This window comes from Tamandua tetradactyla, chromosome 1 (genome assembly GCF_023851605.1).
Source record: "Tamandua tetradactyla isolate mTamTet1 chromosome 1, mTamTet1.pri, whole genome shotgun sequence".
Classification (NCBI taxonomy): domain Eukaryota; kingdom Metazoa; phylum Chordata; class Mammalia; order Pilosa; family Myrmecophagidae; genus Tamandua; species Tamandua tetradactyla.
Window position 1 is genome coordinate 21864986 of NC_135327.1, and position 22101 is coordinate 21887086.

Below are 22101 nucleotides of genomic sequence, written 5' to 3' on the forward strand. Positions count from 1 at the left end.
TCATTCTTGTGGAAACAGTCATTTCTTTTAATCCTGATTCCATACAGTAGGTTAGAATCTTATGATTAGATTATCTCCACAGAGTTGTGACATTTCCAGTTGTGGGTATGACCTTTGATTAAAGGGAGATGTGACTCCACCCATTCCAGGTGGGGCTTGATCAGTTTACTGGTATCCTGTAAAAGAGGAAACATTCTGGAGAGAGTCAGAAATGACGGAAACAACAGAAACCTCAAAGCAGAGCTGACACAGATACCAACACTTGGAGGACAGAGACACAGATGCTTTGAAGATGGTTGGAGCCCAGCAGATGTCGCTATGAGATGTTAAATAAGCCAGAAACTAGAGAGAGCCAAGAGAAGCCAAGAGATAAAAGCCAGTCTTGGGGGAGCAAAGTGAGAACCCCCCACGGGAATAGAGTCTGAATGCTCGGGGCCCCTGGAGCAAGGGACCAGCAGATGCCAGCACTTGACTACCCAGCTGACAGAGTGTCCTTGACCCGTCAACCATCCTTGAATTAAGGTAACCTCTTGTTGGTACCTTAATTTGGATGTATTCATTGCCTTAGAACTGTAAACTTGTAATTTATTAAATTTCCCTTTTTAAAAGTCATTCCAGTTTTGGTATATCACATTCTGGCAGCTTCTAAGCTAGAACACATATTATACATATTTTCCCATCATTTTTCTTTCAGCCTATCTGTGTCTTTATATTCAAAATGTATGTAATACATATGCACATACATATATATGTATATGTACATGCATGTACATACTATTTAAAATGTGTATACATAAGCACATACATATGTGTATATATGTACATGTATGTACATACATGTGTTTAAGGCTTACATTTTTATCCAATGTGATAATCTGTGTTTTTTAATTGGAATGTTCAGTTAATCTATGTTTAAAATAATTATTGCTGTGTTTGGATTTAAAACTTACGTGGTGCCTTTTGTTTTCTGTTAGTCCCATCTGATTTTTCTTTCTCTGTTCCTCCTTTTCTGCCTTTTGTTTGCTCAAGTAATTATTTTTTTAGTATTCCATTTATTTCCCTATTGTTTGTTCAGAGTGGGTCCTCTTTGGATTACAGTATGCATCTTTAACTGGTTGCTGTCTACGTAGAGTTTATATAATACCATTTCACGTAAAATGTAAGAACTAAATGTTTTGCGATTTTTTTTCTATTTTTGGCATGAGCAGGCCCCGGTAATAGAAGCATGATTTTTAAAATATATTATATCAAAGTGTGTCAAAAACTCCAGGATGCCAGGGTTATAAGTTTTGTTTTAGACAGTTTTATGACTTTTTAAGAAATTAAGTGAAGAAAAATGATTACTCCTTTATATTTGCCCACGTATTTACTGTTTACAATGTTTCCATGTAATTTTATTTCCCTTTTGACGTAAAATTTCCTTTATCATTTTTCATAGTTCACTATGTTGAAAAAAACCTCTCGATTTGTGTGTGTGTGTGTGAGTGTGAGAAAGTCTGTATTTTGCCTTTATTTTTGAAGGAGTGTTTCATGGATATAGAACTCTGGATTGGCAGGCTTTCAGTTTTCTTCAGCGTTTTACACATATCGCTCTTTTGTTTTCTGTCCTCCACAGTTTCTAGCAAGAACTCCAGCGTCGTTCTGGCCCTCATCCCACTGCACGTAGTAGTACCTCTCATTCTGCACTCGAATGGATCCATGCCTGAGTCATGGAACTCTGCAGTCACCTCCCACTTGACTGGCGTGCCCACGTGACAGCTTTGGTCAATGGGGTACCTGTGACAGGGCACCAGTTCCAAACGTCATACTCCAGAGGCCTCGCCTCATGTCTCAGCTCGCCCTCTCTGGGCTTCTGCCACTGCCCTGATGAGGATATGCCGAGGCTAGATTACTGTCACAGAAAAGGAAAAGAGACGTGAAGCAAACTGACCATGCCCTGCCCAGAGCAGTCCCCAGCCAACCCACTGAGGCTTGAGTGTCCAGTTAACTAGCAGCCACATGGGCACAAGCCCAGCTGAAACAAAGTTTCTTAGGCAACCCCAAACACAGCCGACATAAGTTACTGTTTTTATATGACACTGAATTTTTCAGTTGTTTCTGACGTGGGAAAAGCTTACTGATTCAAGGGTTTCTGTTTGCAGCCAAGGACTACCCCTACATGAACATATATACATATACACATACATATCCCCACCACTTATCACACTGCCAAGGGAAGCGGTGTTCAACAAGACATGGACTTCTCAATTTAAGGACAGTGTATGTACCTCACATTCCCTTGTTGCTGTACCTTTATCTCTTATGTCATGAAGGTACCTCCGCTCCTAACCTCCACCTCTACTTTTGGAACTGTGGATTCCCCAAAGCCAAGATAATGTGGACAGGGCAGGAAATAGTCTGGCTCTCACAGAAAATCCACAAACTTAATTGTCTTGATGTCTCAGAGCAGCATGATCATCAGTGATAAGATATGTTAGGTCTAGCTAAGAATAAAATCTCTTACTAAAGGCTTTACAGGGGTGTACCCGAGTGGCTGAGCTCCCTTCGGTGTCCTCTGATTGGTTCGGTAGGGTCCAGGGACTACCTCAACGGCGATACCGCCTGATGCGCTGATTAGGCTGCACCCCCTGCATCAAGTGGGTGGCGTCATGAGGTACTGACCCGACTTATGCCACGGCCAGGTGATGCGGGGTTTGGGTCACATCTCCAAGCAGCTGGGCATCCCTACTGTTAACTTTCTTGAACAAGTAGTGGATAATCTTCTGACTGATCTGTCCATTGGCTTTATTATGGCTGGGCCAGTGCTGGAAGTGAAAATGTCCATAAGATCTTGGTGAGCATAGGATGGAACCCATACTACAAAAACACTAAAAAGTCCATGGAAACTCACATCATAGGCACCTTCAAAGAGGGCTTCTATGGGGAAATGCTCAATGTGGCCATCGCTGGTTACCTCAGAGCAGAAAAGAACGCTGATTCTGCAGAATCACTTATTTCAGCAATTCAAGGTGATATTGAAGAAGCTAAGAAATGACTAGAATTACCAGAACTCTTGAAAGTAAAAAAAGACAATTTCTTCCGGGTTCTTAATAGCAAAATAATGAATGCCCACTGCTGAGAAAACATCTTATTTATTCATGTATTGTTTTCTTATACACTGCTCATAACTACACAGTCTCATGTTGGTGATATTTTAAAAATCAATGATTTCCTGTAGCTGTGAACTAGCTTAAACAGTACAATGTAATTACTATATTTATGCTTCAGTTGTTAAATTAAACACATCATGCCACAGTAATAAAAAGAGTTCATTTAAAAATAAAGATTGTTTTTATGAAATATTAATTAAAAACTCCCTCAGAGGGTTCTAAAATGTACCATTTAGAAAGCTCTTAAGGGTCTTACGATGTAAATAAAACATACATATAATGGGTTAAAAAGTTTGAGATGAGGCATGATTCTTAAAATACCAGTATGTATGTAGGTACTTGTATAGCATGTGCTGCTAAACAGAAAGGCTTGTAGAAGTAAATGCTTTAATCAGAGGTTTGATGGTCTGCTATAAACTTAAGAGGAAAAAATCCAGACTCTGTATTTTTGATAATTGTGCGTTGACTTTTTTTACATTAATATAGTTTATCATAGACATGACGACTTGTGAAATTTCATTTCAGTCATTTCCTTCATGAGTTGAAATCATTCTACTCTCTGTTCCATGTTTACATAAACCTGCCTCAATTTCAAATAGTCTTGACTTCTTCCTTCCACTTTTTTTTAAGTCAAAGAAAAAATCTATAGTTCTCATTTTTGCGTTGGATAACATTTTTCTCCTTAAGAGGAGATACACTTGTTCTTCAGGTTTTTTTTATGGATTCTATTTTCCTTTAAACAGTTGTCAGTGTCGAGTTTTTCACTTTGTTTTTTTCTATTTAGATTAGCTTTCAGCTGTACACTCACAGATTGAATCTGCCTTTACCATTCCATCCTTCCACTATATGAACCGTGCATATCTGCATAGTACTTCTAGAAAAAAAAACTTCTGTAGGTTTTTTCAAGATTTAGTTGAACATATAGCAGTTCATTTGTGTATTCTAGTTTCTTAAAGAACACAAAATTCTTGGGACTCCTTTCCCCTGAAGATATTTAAGAGCCAGTTCAACTACGAAAGAGCGTGAAAGTTATTTATTTTTCATGTAATTACCTGCCTGAAAACATCTAAACTCTGTAGTTGTTTGTGTTTAATGCCAGACTGAAGAGTGCCTGTAGCTTGAGGGAAAAGAATAAACACTAAAGTTCTGGTAAAGTAGTCTTTATTTCATACATTTTCCTTCCTACTAACTATATGATTTTTAGCTGTTTGAGTCTTTATGTAGGGAGAAATTTGAAGTTGGTATTTGGGAAATTAGGGTTACAGATTGCTTTGGGCCTCTGAAGTACAACATTGTATAATTTTTCACTTTAGTACTGGATTTGCTGCAAAGGAGGAGCAGTATATAGAAGGCAATTATAAAGATTAAAATAAATCATTACAAATCAGTTTCCCTGATCTGCATAAATGAATTAAAATAAAGTATATAGAAAAACATCTAAAGTCACATTGGATTATCAAGAAACATGGAGAGATTCAGCTGGTTGTATTTTATTTTATGGTGCATGGCTTTGTGGCAAACAGCAGTACGTGGCATTTTTCATTTCTTTATAAAAGTATTTGGAAAATGTAAGTTAATGTTAAAAATAAAGTACTTGAACAAAAGACGTCTCAGTTATTTTATGAAGGAGAGTTAAACAAGCATCCAAAGCATAAAGACAGATTATTTGTGCTTATTTTATTTGGCTAGTTTGCAAATTATGTCCTCATTTAAGTATATGAAAGTTCTTTGATATTTTATTGTTGTGTTGTGGTTTTAAACAGCCATTGCTTTTGAAAATCTGAGTGTCAACATTTTCAAAAGTTTTTTTATAAAAGTTTATATTTATGTATTTTAAGTAATTACAGTAGTACTGTTTTAATTAGTCTGAATGTTTCTAGGTATTGAAATAAAAAAAATCTTGACTAAGAGGTAAAAAAAAACTTTACAGATGAGAACACTTTTCTACAGTGTATTTTCCACAAGTACCTTCAATTCACTCTTCTTTATTATAACTTCCACTCCCTATAATGAACAATTTATAGGCATAATCTTAATGGTAGGACACAGCGATAGTGTAACACATGTATTACGGAGTCCTACTGCATTGGTACAAACCTTAGCTTTACCATTTATCAGTTGTATGACTCTGCAAATTTTCTACTTTCTCTTTGCCTCAGCATCCTCATCTCTAAGCTGGTGTAAGAACAGTAGCCAATTATGAGTTTATTGAAAAGGATTACATGAGATGAAGAATGCGGACAATTTAGCACATGTTTTGGCAAATGGTAAATGTTCATCTGTTAGCTATAACTAACATTTAAAAAATATATTAGGTATTTTGATCTAAGTAGCTATAAACTATCATTTAAAAAATATATTAGGTATTTTGATCTAAGTCACTATCAATAAGGATTATAAAAGTTCCAGTGGTGTCCACGTATTCCGGAAAATGTGGTGTCAGATTGCATAAAACTGTATTGCAGGAATTCATGGAGCATTACAGAAGGGGAAAAGTAAGGAATGTATGTTTGCCTATCCATATCCTAAATGTTGAAATGCCCTAATGCCACCCTAGCTAAGTGATAATGCAAAGTCCTCCAAGATTCCCTTTTTTAATTAAATAGGTTAACTATTTTATTTTCATTAGAGAAGTTGTAGGTTTACATAAAAAGCGTGCATAAAGTACAGAATTCCCACCTAATCCCCTCACACACGGATTTCCCAATTATTAACACTTTGTGATAGTGTAGTAACTTTGCTACAGCTGGACGAAACAATATTATTATAAGTATACTATTAACTATAGTCCGTTGTTTACACTAGGGTTCACCTTTGTGTCGTGCAGTGATTTTTTTTTATAACTTTTATTGCGGTAACATACATACAACCTAAAAGTTCTCATTTTAACCACTTTCAAATATACAATCAGTGTGGTGTTGATTACATCCATAATATTATGCTACCATCATCACCATCCACTACAAAACCATTTTTTGGATTCCCTTCTTAAAATTGCGAAAATGAAGTTGGTAAAGATGTGAAAACATGTTTTGCTAGGAAAAAAAATAAAAGAACAAAGGAATTCCTAAGGCTGTCTCAGCTCCGGAGACCACCCAATCCTCAGACTCCAGATAGTTTATCCTCAAACACTGGGTCACCTTAACTGCTTGATGGCCTTCCTGGAAGGCTGTTGCAGTTGCAGAGGTGGTGAAAAAATGAGGATGCGCTAGTGCTGCCTCCCGACACAGGCACAGAATTCACAGGGTGACTCCTCAGAACTTCTGGAGAGTTTCTGCTGCTTTCATTGCTTCTTCTTTCTGTTTTGTTTCTTCTTTGGGAAGATACTTTTTCTCCACTGGAGTGAAACAGTTTTGCTTCACGTCCTCTAACTGCATGGCCTTGGGCATCTTCCTTTGCTTTTGGACAAACCATTTTCCTTCTTAAGGACTTAGTGTGCTCATTTGTAAAATGCCGAGTAAAATGTATCAAGTTAGCTCAGGGGTCGTGGCTTAGGCCCATGACCTGGGTCACATTAGCCATAGACTTACCCTTACCTGGGCCTCAGTTTCCCCATATGTTAAGTGGAGGTTGGGCTTAAGTCACAGATGTTAAAAAGGCCAACCTTCCTGGGATGGATTCTGAAATTATGTTCAATGCGAAAAAGTTCAGTGGTGAAATAGAGCTGCCTACCGTGGGCACAGAAATGGGTGAAGTACCACATGTGCTGTGCATTTGACATCCATAAGTTATCTAAGATTATCTAGAAGGTGATTTATAGGACACTAAGGATAAGACATACAGATACATAAAACAGGATAAAAGCAAAGTTTTCATTTAACATTTAGAGTGTGTGTCTGATCTGATCTGAGTGCACAGAGTGACACATAAAACAGCAGGCTGATACAATTAAACATTTTATAACACTTTAAACATGTCTCATAAAGAGACATGCAGTGATAGTAAAGCAGATGTGAACTGTTCAGCCACAAAATCTATTTTGTAACAAAGCCTATTTTCCTTGGCCCTGCAGCTCTATTTCCATTGATGTTCTAAAGGATATTGGTCAATTCCACTGGTTTTGTAAGGAAGAGAGTATATTAAGAAATGTTTTCTCAGTAATAGCAAATTTAACGAACGCCACATAGGAGGTGCCTTTCTCTCCATTTATCCTTATTTTCCATTACCCCACGCCGGCTTGGCCCAGTTCCCGCACACCCACCAGGGGCAGTGGACAATGTGTGCCCTGACAAGTGGGCATGTCCGTCCCTGCCATGCCTGAGCTCGTCCACAGACGGCACCAGGGTCACTGCCCTTGAAACCTGTTCTCATAGAATGGGGTGGTATCAGATGCTGTCTCGGTCAGATAATGCTTGCGGGGTCCAGGAGCACGCACACGTGCTGCCAGGACTTTTCCTGTCAACTTCATTCTATTCTAACTAAAACTGCTCATGATTTCTGGCTTTGGTAGTTTATCTTGAGTTTCTCAACCGCAGAATCACTTTTCTCATCTCCAAGGAAATTTCTTAATAAAGCTCCTGGTTTTCCCTTATCTGTTTTCTATTTCCTCAACCCACAGAGATGGGGAATTTAGAGAATCCTTGCAGATCAAAGAAAACTCAGCAACTTTAGACATGTGTGTGTGCGAAGTCTCTGCTTTCCCCTGAAAAGACGTATCTTTCTGCTTTTTGTCAACCTTTACTGCTTTCCTCGGCATGCAGTGGTGTTACACACATCTGGGAGGAACACAGCTCAGCAAACTCCTCTATGGGATGAAGTTTCTTGGGCTGGAAAATTCCACTGGCTGTGAAGTATACGTACTTCTGTGTTGCCCCCATTCACTTGTTTCTTTTAAAATGTTTCCTCTCTTCCAAAATTTGTTTCTTGCTTACATCTCTGAGTGGAGGAGGGAGTGGTTATGGGAAAGTGTAATCGGTAAGAAAGAGCATCAATAAAACCTCTTTTTCTGTTTTTCATTCTCCTTTCCAAATCTCTTCTCCTAGTCAATGAAGTCATACAAACTTAACAGTTAAAGAAGGTGACTCCCTTACTTCCAGGGGGTTAGAGTTGGGGTTATCACTTAGAAGACAAGACAAATATTCTACTGGATTTCAAGTTCTGGTCTGTCACAAGTAGGATCTTTACAGACCATTGTGCATTCAATGGACGTGCAAAAGTTTCTGCGTAAGAAGAAACAAGAAACAATTGACCCCGTCTAAGGTCAAGGAAGACTTCCTTTTGGGGTTGTTTTTCTCCATCAGACTCTATACTTCTACAGGATTATAGCTCATCTCATAATTCCTCTAATAGTTTCTAGACGTTGTAAATTAATGGGCTGGTGTTCTGGGTGGCATGACAGTCTCCCTTTCTCTGGTTCATCACACATGATGGGCCAGTAAGTGACCACCAGAAGCCCTCGCTGTGCAAAGTGTTCTGGACTCCTCAGGACACAGAGTCTTCTCCCTCCCGGGAGTCATGAATCTCCTGGTGCTGGCCTTCGCTGTCTGTGGGTCCCTCACTCTGGTAACCAAAGGTAATGGAACCCTAGAAAGTAATGATGGTGGAATTAGGATGGGTTGTTGCCCTGGAGATCCCCAGGTGTCTGAAAGGGCTTCCAAGAATACCTTTGAACCAATATAGCAGCAGAAATGTTCTCACTGGGGCTGCTCCATGCTCCCACTCTGAGAATCTGTCTGTTAGGGGTACCTAGCAAGCTGGGCTATCCTCTGAGATATTTCTCCAAGAGTAAAAGTTCTTCATTTCCCTGAGCAGACTCTTCTTTTATGTATATCCCAATTGTCACCTAGTAATTCAGCCCAGCTCTGACTCGTTTCAGTTCTATTTCAACTAAATAACACCTATTTCATTGTTGTGTCCTACTAGTTCAACTCTTACTACCATCTTGAATTCTTTTTTGTCCTAAAATTACCTTCACTCTCATGTTTGGGCTATGGTGAACAAGTCCATTGACACTGTTTATAGATTCTGCAGAACTCTTATGTGAAAGAGAGAACAAGGAAGTTTGGGGTAGCAGTGGGGTAAGTGGAGTGAAGCCAGGTTGGAAAGACCAATAACCAGTGGGGACTTTTTGATGTCAGATCAATATGAATGAGATGGTTCACTCTTTTCAGTAATGCCTCTTTAGAAAATTATCTCCTTTTCAATTGAAAATAATACTTGTAACAGATAAAAAATAAAGCAATTGAAAAGTTTATGAGGGTATAAGTAAAGTGGCCCCCCCATCAGTGAAATACAAGTTCTTTACTCTTCCCCTTCAGAATCAGTCACTGTTACCACTTTCTTGAATATCCTAACAGATGCAGATATACAGGGTCCTATATATATTTACATGTACCTTTATATATATTCTCATTTTTAAATTTCATGATCTCAAGATATGGGTAATGGAGATGACATATCCTGACAACATAAGAATTCCAAACTGAAGAGCTTTGAAAATATGACGTAACTAGGAAAAACACATCGAGTTATAGAATACTCCCAGTTTCAACTGCCATCGTTCTACTGCTTAAGCCAACTCTTGGAATCAGCTTTAGTTTTTCTATCTCTATGACATCCACGTCCATCAGGAAGTCAGCTACATTTACCGTCACTTTATATGCAGATAGTATTTGGGTTCTACCCGCTCTCACCGCCTGCACTGCTCCCTCCCTGATTCGAGCCGTCAGTACCTCTCACCTGCATTACTGCCATCACCTCCCTATATGTCTCTGTCCTTCTATCCCTGCCAACTACAATCTTTCGCTAAGACAGCGTGGAGCACGGTCTGCTGAAATTGGAAGTCGATCATGTTCCTCCGCTGCTCAAAGCTCTGTGATAGCCCCTTATTCACACGGAGCAATAACCAGAACCCATCTGGCCCTCCATTCTCTGGCCGTCTGACTCTTCCACCTCGGCCCCTACTATTTTAGCCCTTTCTCACTCCATCACAGCACACAGACATCAGTGCTCTTCCTCCACCGAGCCAGGCTTCCTCAAACCATATTGCTTTGGCTCTGTTTGTTTCTTCTGCTTAGAACGTACTTGCCCCGGATGCTGGGGTGGCCAATTCTTCAAGTCCCTGTTTAATTATTACCTCCTCACAGACTTAGGGCTGACTCCTATTTAATAAACTGCAAGCTGCCACACATCTCTCCATTTCCCCTTAAATCTTTGTTTCCTCAAACCACTTATTACCTTTTCATATAAAAGATACTTCACGTATTTATTATTCTTTTATTGTCTGTTTCCCTCTGCTGGAATGTGAGCTCCACGGGATTTTGTCTGTTTAGTTCACATAGGTATCTCCTCAAAGGCATACAGTAGTGCCTGTATCACAAACGTTGCAGAATGACTAGCGATAGTCTACGTTTTAAATCTGGAGAAAATAATTTAAAAGCCTTCAGAATCAACTCTAAGAAAAATTGACAGAACAAGGTGCTTCGAAAAGCTTGGGAAGGGAAGAGAAGAGTCAAAATGACTCAGGCTTCAAGTCTGGTTATTTTGAAGGAAATGAAACATTGGGTAAAAGTCTTCTTTAGAAGTGAGGGAAGGAGAAGCAAGATTAGCTGTTGTCTTTGATGAAAGGAATAGAAAGTCTAGACCTGAAGGTGACATAAAAATTCCAGGAAGGGCAAGGTAAACTGGAACCAGTAAAATCACAACGTTAGATTCAATCATTGGAGGAGTGGAGCTAGAACCAGCAAGTCCCAGAGGTAGGAAATGAGAATCAAATTATTGTGAACTCAAAATATACTTAGTCAGTGAAAAGTACTTTACATATATTATCACATTAAATTCACGTGAGGTTGTTTTAAGAATTGCTTATTCTTCCTCATAATGCATGCTCGGTCCATTCACAACATTTGCTGTCCTGCTTCCTCTGCCTAGAATACACCTGTCCAGATACACTTTGGGAGATTGGCTTGAAAAAGATGTCCATGTATTTGTGCTTGATAAATGGTCATACAACAGAGAAGACGAGGTTCGCTCTAGAGTCATAGCTTCACCTCTCAAATGAATCATCACACTGCTGGAAATCCTACCACATTTCTCTTGAGAGTTCACCTTATCTCTTTCCTAGACAGCTATTTTGCATGCGTTTTCTTTCTCAGCTGGTGACTTTACACCATACTTTATTGATGAAAAGGATTTAGTAAGGAACTTTTTTGTTTTACCATTGACAACACTCATAACAGCATGCCTTTGCACCTATCTTCTTGGTCCCTCTTCCCATAATTGAGAAAATGTGTCTTCTCCATTGAAAAGTCAATCTTTCCTATGTGAATTTATTCCTTGCCACAATATACTATGCTTTTAGTTATCTTGTCTCCCTATTTTGCATTAATCTCTCCCTTTCTGCATGTTTCTTCTTAATTGCTTGCAAACATGCTCTGGTATTTCCCACTCTTCAGGGCAAACTCCAAAAATTCTCCCTTGACCCCATTTGTCCTTCAGCAACTTTTCTATTTCTCTGTTCTTCACAAATAAACGTGGTAATACTTTTGTCTACAGGTGCTACTTCCTCTTCTATCCTTCACACTGCAACCAACTTCAGTTTTAGTTTCTTCTCTTACTACCACTCTGAAACTGCTCCACTTGAGGTTACCACTGACATCTATACAGCTAAATATAACGGACACTTTTCTGCCCTTATTTTATTCAACCTCTCAGCAGTATTTGACTATAAATGACCACCCCTTCCTTCCAGAAATATCCTCCTTATTTAGTTAATCTTGTCATTGTCTAATATGACTTTCCTTATATCATCTTTGGCACTTGCCATTTTCATGCATGCCAGCCTGATTTGCAACAGGCAGTATCCTGGCTTTGCCAAGTGTTTGTGAAATGCACATATGCAGAGCAATTCAGAAGTGCCAAGGAATTAACAGCCCACCCTGGCATGATGGTGGATAAATACTTCAGCTCTTTTGACCTTCCAGGGGTCTTGTTTTATACACTGCCTGCCAGAATTCCACCACAGGATTGTACTCCTCTCAACCACAGTGGTAACAAGCTTGATAATAGACCTTTTCTTGGCTTTCTTGCTTCTCTTTACTTCCCCATGTTCTTAGTGACTTTTTTTTTTGAGATTATTCCTCAACTAAACGCTTATATTCAGATTCCTGTTCAGGGTTGGCTTATGGGGAAACCCTAACTAAGATTCTAGTGTCTCATTCGCCTGTTTTTTGTTTTTTTTCCTATTTATTTGGTCCACTTTAGTCTTTTCCTTCTATCTGAGCTCTACATAGTGACACTTACCAGAATATAATTCTTCCCCTCTTTCTTTCTCATTTTTCCTCCACTCACTGTGCCTTGGCCATTTCTGTGGCTTTAAATACTATCCTTAATTAATGATTCAAAAATTTGCATTTAGAGTCCAAACCTCTTTTCTGAGCTCTCACAGATATATCCAACTGCCTTATTGACATCTCCACTTAGATGCTTCCAAGGCATATTACTTGCAGTTTGCCCCAAAGCAGATACTTGAACCCACCTTTTCCTCTGCCTCCAGAGCTGCTCTTTCTCCAGCTGGTGCTACTCTATGAAGGGTAAGTGTCACCAACCACCATTACCTCAGCTCAGAAGTTCAATAGTTCGCTTTGATTTACCCATCTTCTTTTGCTCCAATTTCCAAAACTTGATGGTTTCTCTCAAATCTCCCCTATACTTTCCACCCCAACTCTTAACCCTAATTCAGCCATCAACACGTCTTACCTGACAAAAGCCTCTAATATGCATCTCTCATTTCACTCTTTCCTGTCTCTAATCTAATCTCTACATGGAAGTCTGATTAATCTTCTAAACCATAGGTTAAATCAATGAGCTCATAATATGTTCTGAAAAAAAAAAAATCAAAATGCTTAATACTTGGCCTAAAAGGCCCAAGAGATCTGTCCCAGGTACTTCAAGCTCATCTCACTTTGTGTTCCTCACCAGCATTCCTCAAGCCCTTTAAAAACACTAACGAAGTGAACGTTTGCTGCTCCCTTTTCTGAAACAATCTCTGCCTTCTGCGTTCCTTGCTGTCTCCTTTCCATCCTTCTAGTCTTGGCTTAAAGGCGTAAATTTTGGTTCTGGGTATGTCTACCCTGTTTCTCTCTCTTCTTGTCTCTTTCTCCCTCTCCTTCTCCTCCCCTCTCCCCCATTTCCTTGGTGAGCCTTGTCATGAATGTTAATATACATTCTTTGTTTTCTTATCTACTATTGGTCTTTGTCAGTGGCTTGTCATATTTGTTATTATATTAGTCTAGATGGTAGCTGTTGCCAAATGTTTGAATGAATGGATTGCTTGCTGTGTTATTGCTGGACTTACTCACTTGACCTACTGGTTTATTCCCTGCAGCTGGCTGGGAAACCATAAGATGCTGGAAGGATGATATAGGATACTGTAGAAAACGATGTTTAAAAGGTGAAAGGTACAAACTTCTTTGTGAAAACAAGCTAATATGCTGCATCCCCAGAATACTCCCACAAGAACCTACTCCGAGACTACCAGCTCGTGAGATCGATGTAGAGGACATAACGGTGGAAGCTGATACTGTGCTTTATCCTGAAGTCACCATGAACGATTATTTTACAATTCAATTATCCTACCAACGTCGCTTATCTGAGGCCAATGGCAACGACGTATACAGAGATTATTACTTCTGAAACCTAGACTCCTTCCTAGGCCGTGACACATCCTTCTGAGAACACTGTCAGCACCAATCAATTAATATTTCCTCTTGAAGATTGAACGCTAGAAGTACCATTGGGAATCATATCTAGGGAGCTAATTTTTCAGATGCAATTTCCCAGGGGCCAATTCCATTAAGGATAGATGGTTTGAGGGATAGCCATAATTGCTATTGTCAAGACAAGAGCCAAGACAATTACTGTACAGTAAGAAATGTTTAGAGAGGAGTGCATAGATATACAGGGATTTTCTTTATTGAGCTTAAATTCTTTATCTGTCCTCCTTTGTTTTATTAAACTATATGGGCTAATTATGGGTCTCAAGTGAGCATTTGGGTGTTTTTTCCATGCAAAAAAAATTAAGGTCGCTGTTTGGAGTTGCCTATTGTGGTTGGGAGAGATTTTGATTTTTATCATATTTAGAAGAACTTATAGAGGCATATATAGAGGAAATTCTAGACAGGAATCTTCCCTTCCTCGAGTCCTATTTATAAGCTCTGCCCCTAAACCCCTGTCTGTATCATGAAGTCAAATTTTGTTTAAGGCTTCATCTGGAGACAAAACCGATGACCTCTTTCATCTAGCACAAGCACTTATATAACTGGTTAGGGATAAAAGTGAGGCTTTCCTTGAGAGCACATCATGTTAAATCAAAGATGTGTCACAAATTCCATTTGTCCTTCCAATATCTTCCCTCTCAAAGTCCAATTTCCAACTGTGGTGGCTTCATAGCATGCCTCTCCAGGTCTCTGTTTTGTCCACAAAGGCTAGTTGGGTGTTGTGTAACTATGTGTTGACTGCATATACGAATGTGAGTGCTGTTTGTATCACAACCGGTGGGTCAGCAAGCTTCCTCTCTGATACCACAGAGAAACAGTTATTAAGTATAAGGTTGATTAAACCTTAATGTGTTGGGCTAGACAGCCATAGCCTCAGATGTCTAGCTTTCTGAGAATGGAGAAGGTTTGTTCCTCCAATTCTTTCTATGTGGTCCAGGTCAAGCTGTCAGTGACCACAGTGGTAACCTGGATACTGGCCATCAGGCCACTGGTCTTTCAGTAGACCTCGGATTCCAGTAGGTTTTACACCTCCAATTACTGTGACTAACTTTCCTGGTTTGCCTGGGACCGAGGAGCTTCCCAAGGTATGATGCTGTGAGTGCTAAAATTGTGAAAATCCTGGGCAAACCGGGATGAGTAAATCACCACCTTGCAGGGTACCTCTGCCTAAAATGCTCTTCTTCCACTCCTTTGCATGGCTGACAACGCATCACACAGGTCACGTGTTAGCTCTTCACAGAGGCATTCTTTGACTACAAAGAACTCAGTAGACTAAAGTGCTGCTTAAGGCTAAGGAACTCTGTCCATGTCATTGCTTCAAAAGTCACCTCCTTAGGCAATTCTTGACCATGAAGACCACTTCCTACTCCGCTTTCTATTATTTTCTCCTATTACTTAAACTCTTAGAAATGACTGTGCATATTTATTTGGTCTCCTTCTGAATTATTTACTTCTTGTGGTCTGTCATCACTGTAATGTACACATAGTCCTTATCTCTTGGTCTTGTCCAAGCTGCTAGACCAATGCCTTGCACGTGGTAGATGCTCACTAAAAACATAAGAACATGTTGCTCATGCAATGGTCTCAATAAATCTTGGAAGGTTACACAACATAAAGCATTTGTGTTTAAACTGAGGTAGTGGTTAAAAAGATTTTCCAAGGTATTCATATTAAAAATTTAAGGGTTGGGGGAGGTGGGCAATGGTGGCTCAGTGGCAGAAATCTCACCTGCCATGCTGGAGACCTGGGTTTGATTTCCGGAGCCTGCCCATGCGGAAAAAAAAAAAACAAAAACCGCTAAATATATATAGTTTAAGGGAATCATTTTTCAGACCCTCAACTTTTAACTCTCTTTTGATGCTTTGGAGAATTCTTGAAAGGATCTTCTTTCCTACCTCCACTTCCATGATTTCCCTTCATCTACTCTGAAAATAAGACTCACCTCTTACCCAACCCTTATCAGATGATCATGGATTGCCTAGGTTGGGAAAACCTCCAGGTGCCAAAACCAGAGGACAAATGAATTAGTGCTCGTGTTTAGAAAGTGAGTAACCGTAGACGGTGGATAACAAATCCTTTGGAAACTGAAGTTTAAAATTTTTTTTGTTTAGGAAAGCAATGTTAGACAGGGGAAAATCAGGTTGATGGTTGATAAATCATTGAAAATAAAAATTATAGCTTACCATGAGATTTTTTGCATATATTTGCAAGAAGTTAACTGCTACCGTTAAGAAGTTAACAGTAGCAAGATGCAAACTGTTAACTTTGCATAAATTTGCAAGAAGTTATGATAGATAACTTCTCTCTATCATCTAATTTACTTTTCCCATCACTTATTTACATGAATAAGGTTTCTTAGGACTTTCACTTGTTTTCTTGTTGTCAAATAATACTTGATTGAAATACTTTGTAGTTCTACTAGCTGGGCATTCCACTACACCACTGATGATGTCATCTATGATGTCATGAAGGTGGTGTCCATCAACATTGCAGCCCTCCTCAGACTCTCTTTAATAGTTCCAGAGAGTTCTCTGGCTAAAGATCAGTGCCACATCTGTCGGGAATGTTGACAGTGTCATCAAAAGTGGTATTTCCGGACTTCCGGGAAGTTGGCTGATCGGGGTGAGTGGAAGACACCCCTGCTCCAGGGGACTATAGAGGGGACAGGGAGAGAATAACCAGGACTGCGGTCCCAGGTGAGGGGTGGGGGTGTGAGTGACTGGGCCGGGTCTTCAGGGGGTTAGGGGAAGGAGAGAGGCAGGGGTATCCTGCCGGGGAGAGCCGGGTGGGTCGCAGTGGCTGGGACCCCCCACTGGGGGCGGGTGGTGGCGCGGGGAGGTGCGGATCCGAGGGAGATGACCTCCCTCCCCACCAGCCTGCTCTAGCTGGGGCTGGGGAAGCCTCCCGGCGGCAGATCCCCAGCCGGCAGCGCCCCCGCAAACAGCCGTCCCATCGGGCGCGGTACTGCAGGTTGGGGGCTTCTCCCTAACCGCAGGCACTGATCTGTACCCCGGTCCTGGCGCGGGACCAGCCGTCCAGCCCCATCGGCCAGAACGGCCCCCTCCACCCCCTTGCAAGCCATCTCTCCAGCTGATCCCGGCGAGGGGGAGCCTGAGGAGAGGCGGCACCTCGGCAGCGCCACCTGCTGGACGTATGTGGTAAGTACAGGCAGGCAGACTCTTATCTCCCTAGGTTTTTCTTTCACTTTTTCCCCGCAATAAATCTTTTCTATGTATATTCTTTATTAGCAGCATTATTGCTATTTTTATTTATGTATTTTCTATAATTGCATTTTATTCGTTTTTATTTTTTATTTCGAAATTCTAATTTATTGCATTTATTTACTTTTTCTTTAGTTTTTTCCCTTCTGTGGGCATCAGTTTGAGTTCATTCCCAATATATCTTGTGGTGTCTCCTTCTGAGTTTGGGGTCTAGCACTGGTGAGGTGTGTTTTTTGTGGTTTTTTTCATATTTTAATTTTATTATTATTATTTACTTAAAATTTTTTTTGGGGGGGGAAGGGGGCTGCACGATCAGGAATCAAACCTGGATCTTCCTGAGGGCGGGCAGATATTCTGCCACCGGAGTACCTGTGCATCTCACCTTAGCTTTTTTTGTTTTTTTTTCCTTAATTAAAAAAAAAATTCTTTTATTGTATAGTATAACATATATACAAAGAAAAGAATTAAAAATGCAATAGTTTTCAAAGCACTCTTCAACAAGTGGTTATAGGACAGATCCTAGAGTTTGTCATGGGCTACCATACCATCCTCTCAGATTTTTCAGATTTTCCTCTCAGAGGCTAGAAGGCTTAAATGTTTTTTTTTTTTTATCACCACAATTGACTTTTTTCTTTCTTTCTCTCTTTTTTTGTGAAAAATAACATACATACAAAAAAGCAACGAGTTTCAAAGCACAACACCATAGTTCATTGTAGAATATATTTCAGAATTTGACATGGGTTACAATTCCACAATTTTAGGTTTTTACTTCTAGCTGCTCTAAGATACTGGAGACTAAAAGAGATATCAATTTAATGATTCAGCGTTCATATTCATATGTGAAATTCTATCTTCACTGTATAATGCCACCATCACCTTTGATCGTTCCTTCTCACTTTTTCATATTGGAAGGGTCTGTCACTAATGTGAGGTAGGGAGATGAACCTATCTGATGTTCTGCAAAGGCTGTGCCCTCTGGGTTTCAGGACTTATCTGGAGGTTGTAGGTTTCTGGAAAGTTACTCTAGTGCCTGGAACCCTTGTGGAATCTTATATATTGTCCTAGGTGTTCTTTAGGATTGGCTGGAATGGTCCTGGTTGGGGGTTGGCAGGTTATAATAGGGTAGCAAGAACTACCTAAAGCTTGCGTAAGAGCAACCTACAGAGTAGCCTCTGGACTCTATTTGAACTCTCTCTGCGGCTGATACTTTATTAGTTACACTTCTTTTCCCCCCAACTTGCAGAGTTGGGCTTAGAGAGAGGCTAGCTCATTTTTAATTACTCCATCTGAGTGAACTGAAATTTCCGGGATGGGCTGGCTTCAGGATGCTTTGCGTGTGTGCATCCTGTATGCGTTGAAGTCTTCCAGGCTTCACAACCTGACAGCTCTGTCCCCACTGCCTTCACAGGTGAGTTCTTCTTTCTAAATAAGCGCTCAGTGTGATTCTTTTTGTAGCTCTGCCTCCTCTGCTCCTTAGAACCAATTTCCATCACCAAAGGAATTCCCTACCAGACCTTTCATGCCTTTTCCATCAGCATGGAACGAACGCTTTGCAGTTAAGGGTAAGTCTTGCGCTTTAGAACATATACTGTGGCTGGCATTTCCTGAGATGCTGCTATTTGAGCATGCTATGATGCACTGTGTCTGTTCTCTGCATTCCCACCATGTGGCTTTTTGAAATGTTGGCCTGATTTGGAAAACCTTACACATTCTTTGTAATTTCTGTTTCAGTGTGTCTCAATGTTATTTGAAATTTGGATTCTTTGTAATTTCTGTTTCAGTGTGTCTCAATGTTATTTGAAATTTGGATTCTGTGCTTATCATTACTTTGAAGTGGTTTTGTCCAAATTATCACTTATGTGGTTAAAAACCTCATGATCTTGTTCAGACCACTTTATTCTGCTTTTTGCAAGCGTTTTATACTTGAAACATTTGCCTCCCTTAGATCCTGCAGTTTCAGCATCCTTTTGGACGCTCCTTCTTAGCCTGCCCTCGTGTGTACCTTTGTTACTCTTCAGGTCTTTTCCTTTTTCCTTTCTTTAGTTTTCTCCTCTCACTATAAATACTCTCCGTATGTCATATCCTCATCAACTGACAAATGGCTAATTAATTTACCATAAATCAATTTGCCAACAGCCCCTTTACTGAATTTGCTGAATTTATCTATTTCATTTTGATGGCTTTAACCATGAGGTTGTTTGACAGCTTTCATACTGCTCTTTTAACCTCTTTAACAACAAAGGTTAAATTTAGATTGCCAATAAGGTTAAGTTTAGATTATCAGCACAGAAATGTTATTTTCTGAATATCTTGTGGTATCTCCTTCCGCGTTTTGGGGGTCTAGCACTGATGTACTTTCGCTAAAGTCGAGACGATGCCTGAGGACTTTTCTACCCATTTCTAAAAATGTTCTATGTTTAGCAATACAGTAAAAATATGAATTGTATATTTGATACACGTGAAATTTCAATCAGTGGGGAAAAGGTGGTCGTTTCATATTGGCCGACAGAAAAATTAGGTAATTATTTAGATTAAATGAAAATTAAATACCTTCTTCACATTATAATCAATAATAATTTCACATGCATAGAATAAATGGAAATTTGAAGGCTCCAGATTAATATATAGATAATAATACCTATAAACTTACATGGGAAAGGCTTTCCTAGCATGTAACCAAGACCAAGAGCCAAGGAAAATGTAGCAAGAATTCCTTAAGTTTATGGATTTATTGGAAAAGACATCACAAAGTTTTAATAAACAAATGAGTGACAGAGTAAACTATTTCTTTCACTTCATAATTAAAACAGAAGTGCGCTGAGAGTATTCCAAGCTTCTAAGAGGCTCCAAAGAATTCCTCGGTTGAGACTGTGGCAATTGAAATGGACTAAGAAGCCTGTGAGGGAAAATTCCAAGCTCGATGTATTCTTGAAGGTTGAGATATATCATATAGGCACAATTTTGGTACTCTATTCAATTGGTAGTAGCCACATTAAAAGGAGGGTGACAGAAAGTACCATCTGGTAGAGGCTTAATATACAGAGGGCAGTATTGTTTCTGGACATAGCATAGTTGCTGACAGTGAAACATTTTCTCACCCAGCCAACTATGAGGCATGTTTGTGGGGACAGAATCATGTTCCCCATGAAGACAGGATTGAGTCCTAGCCCCTAGTCCTGTGGGTGTGAACCCATTTGTAAATAGGAACTTCAAAGATGTTATTAGTTAAGGTACGGCCAAACTGAGAGAGAATGGACCTTAATCCAATGCAGTTGAAGTTCTTATAAGCAAAGGAAGTTAGACATGGAAGCAGAAAACAGAAGAGGAGATAGAAAGACAGATTGCCATGTGACGGAGACAGAGACTGAGCCACCATTGAGGAAACTTGGCCTGCCAAGGCCTTGATGTTGGACTTCCAGGCTCCAAAGCTGTAAATTCCTGTTGTGTAAGCGAAACCCCTCTGAAGCTGAATGTGAGTTTTAAACAGTTTCTGTATGGAGTGCTGATGACTTTCATAGCTTCAGCCCTCTGACTCTGAGTCTCAAGTATCACATAAATACCTGAAGTTTCTGGAAAAGACTAGATTATATACAAACAGCCCAGCATCTCAGAATTTAGAAGTAAGAGTTACAACTGGTGACATCATTGAGGGAGAAGCTTTAGGGGCAGGTATGAAATCAGAAGGTGGGACAGAGGATAAAGACTGAGATGGTATAATTTAGGAATGCCTACAGTGATGGTGATTAAATGTACAAATTTAAAAATGTTTTTGCAGAAGGAAGAACATAGGAACGTCAGTATTACAGGGTGTTGAAAATAGATGGTATATGGGAAAAAGCACAATCAGTTCAAGCTGGGGTCTATAGTCAACAATAACATCGCATATGCTTCCACTGAATGGAACAAAGTCATTATGCCAACGCTAGATGTCAGCAGGTGGGGGCGTGGGGAAGGGGTATGGATTCTTTGTGGAAGAAATGTCTTCAGATAGAGTCTAATGGCAAAAGCATGTCTATGCACTTAGGCTGGATTGTATGATGTGTGAATAAAACTATTTAAAAATGGTCAGAGAGAAACAAGTGCTAGAGAAAATATAGAGAAAGAAGTGCCTAGTCACTGTTGGTAGGAAAATGAGATGTGCATCCCCTTGGAAAGCAGTGTGGTGGTTCCATAGGAGGCTAGGGGTGGGTTTGCCATATGATCTTGAAACCCAGTTACTTAGTATATACCTGGAAGAACTGAGTGTGGAGATACGAATGAGCATTTACACACTGGTGTTTCTGATGGCAGTGATCATGAACCACAGTGACCCACAATGAACGGAGGTGGCCTAAGGGTGCGATGGACTTCTGAGCTGCCGCAAGAAAGAATGAAGATGTGAGGCATGCAGTGAGATGAATGAATCTTAAGAGCTTTATGTTGAATGAAATGTCGGGAGCAAAAAGACAAGTATTATCATTCCTCAATTATATGGCCTAACTATAATACAAAAATTCGGTGAACTAGTCAAGAGCATGGGTTATCAGGTTGGGGGTTATTGTAGAGGGTCCTAGATTGTAATTCTTACCGCAGTCACATATATTCACCAGTTGTAACTCTTACTTCTAAATTCTGAGGTACTGGGCTGTTTGTATATAACCTGGTCTTTTCCAGAAACTGCCGTTGATAGCTTCAGCCGGGTCGTGCGACTGGAGCACTGGGTGAGTTAGGGGGCGAGCTCGCGGGAAACAAACCTGGGTAAGCGAGACCTAGCCGTCTCAGCTAGGGGACTAAAGGACTTGAGCCAGAGGCCAATTAATCAGCACAAAGCTTTTTTATTGTTACATCGTAAGAGCTTAGGTACCGAAGCGGCTCAAGTATGCTAAAGACCCCGAGGCTAGGAGAGCTCCGGGTTAAGTATCGGTTAGGAGGGGGAGGGAGTAGGGGCGTGGGCAAGAGGGGTAGGGGGTCAATTACACAAGCTTAGAGACAGTTGCTAGGCTGAGGGCTAAGGTTAGGTATAGAGAAGTGAAGCAA

At 40.1% G+C, this 22101-nt stretch overlaps 1 pseudogene; it reads left to right on the forward strand.

Moving 5' to 3' along the window:
• The first annotated feature begins 2645 nt into the window (after positions 1-2645).
• On the forward strand, positions 2646-3118 carry LOC143683754 (riboflavin kinase pseudogene; annotated as a pseudogene).
• The last annotated feature ends 18983 nt before the right edge of the window (positions 3119-22101 follow it).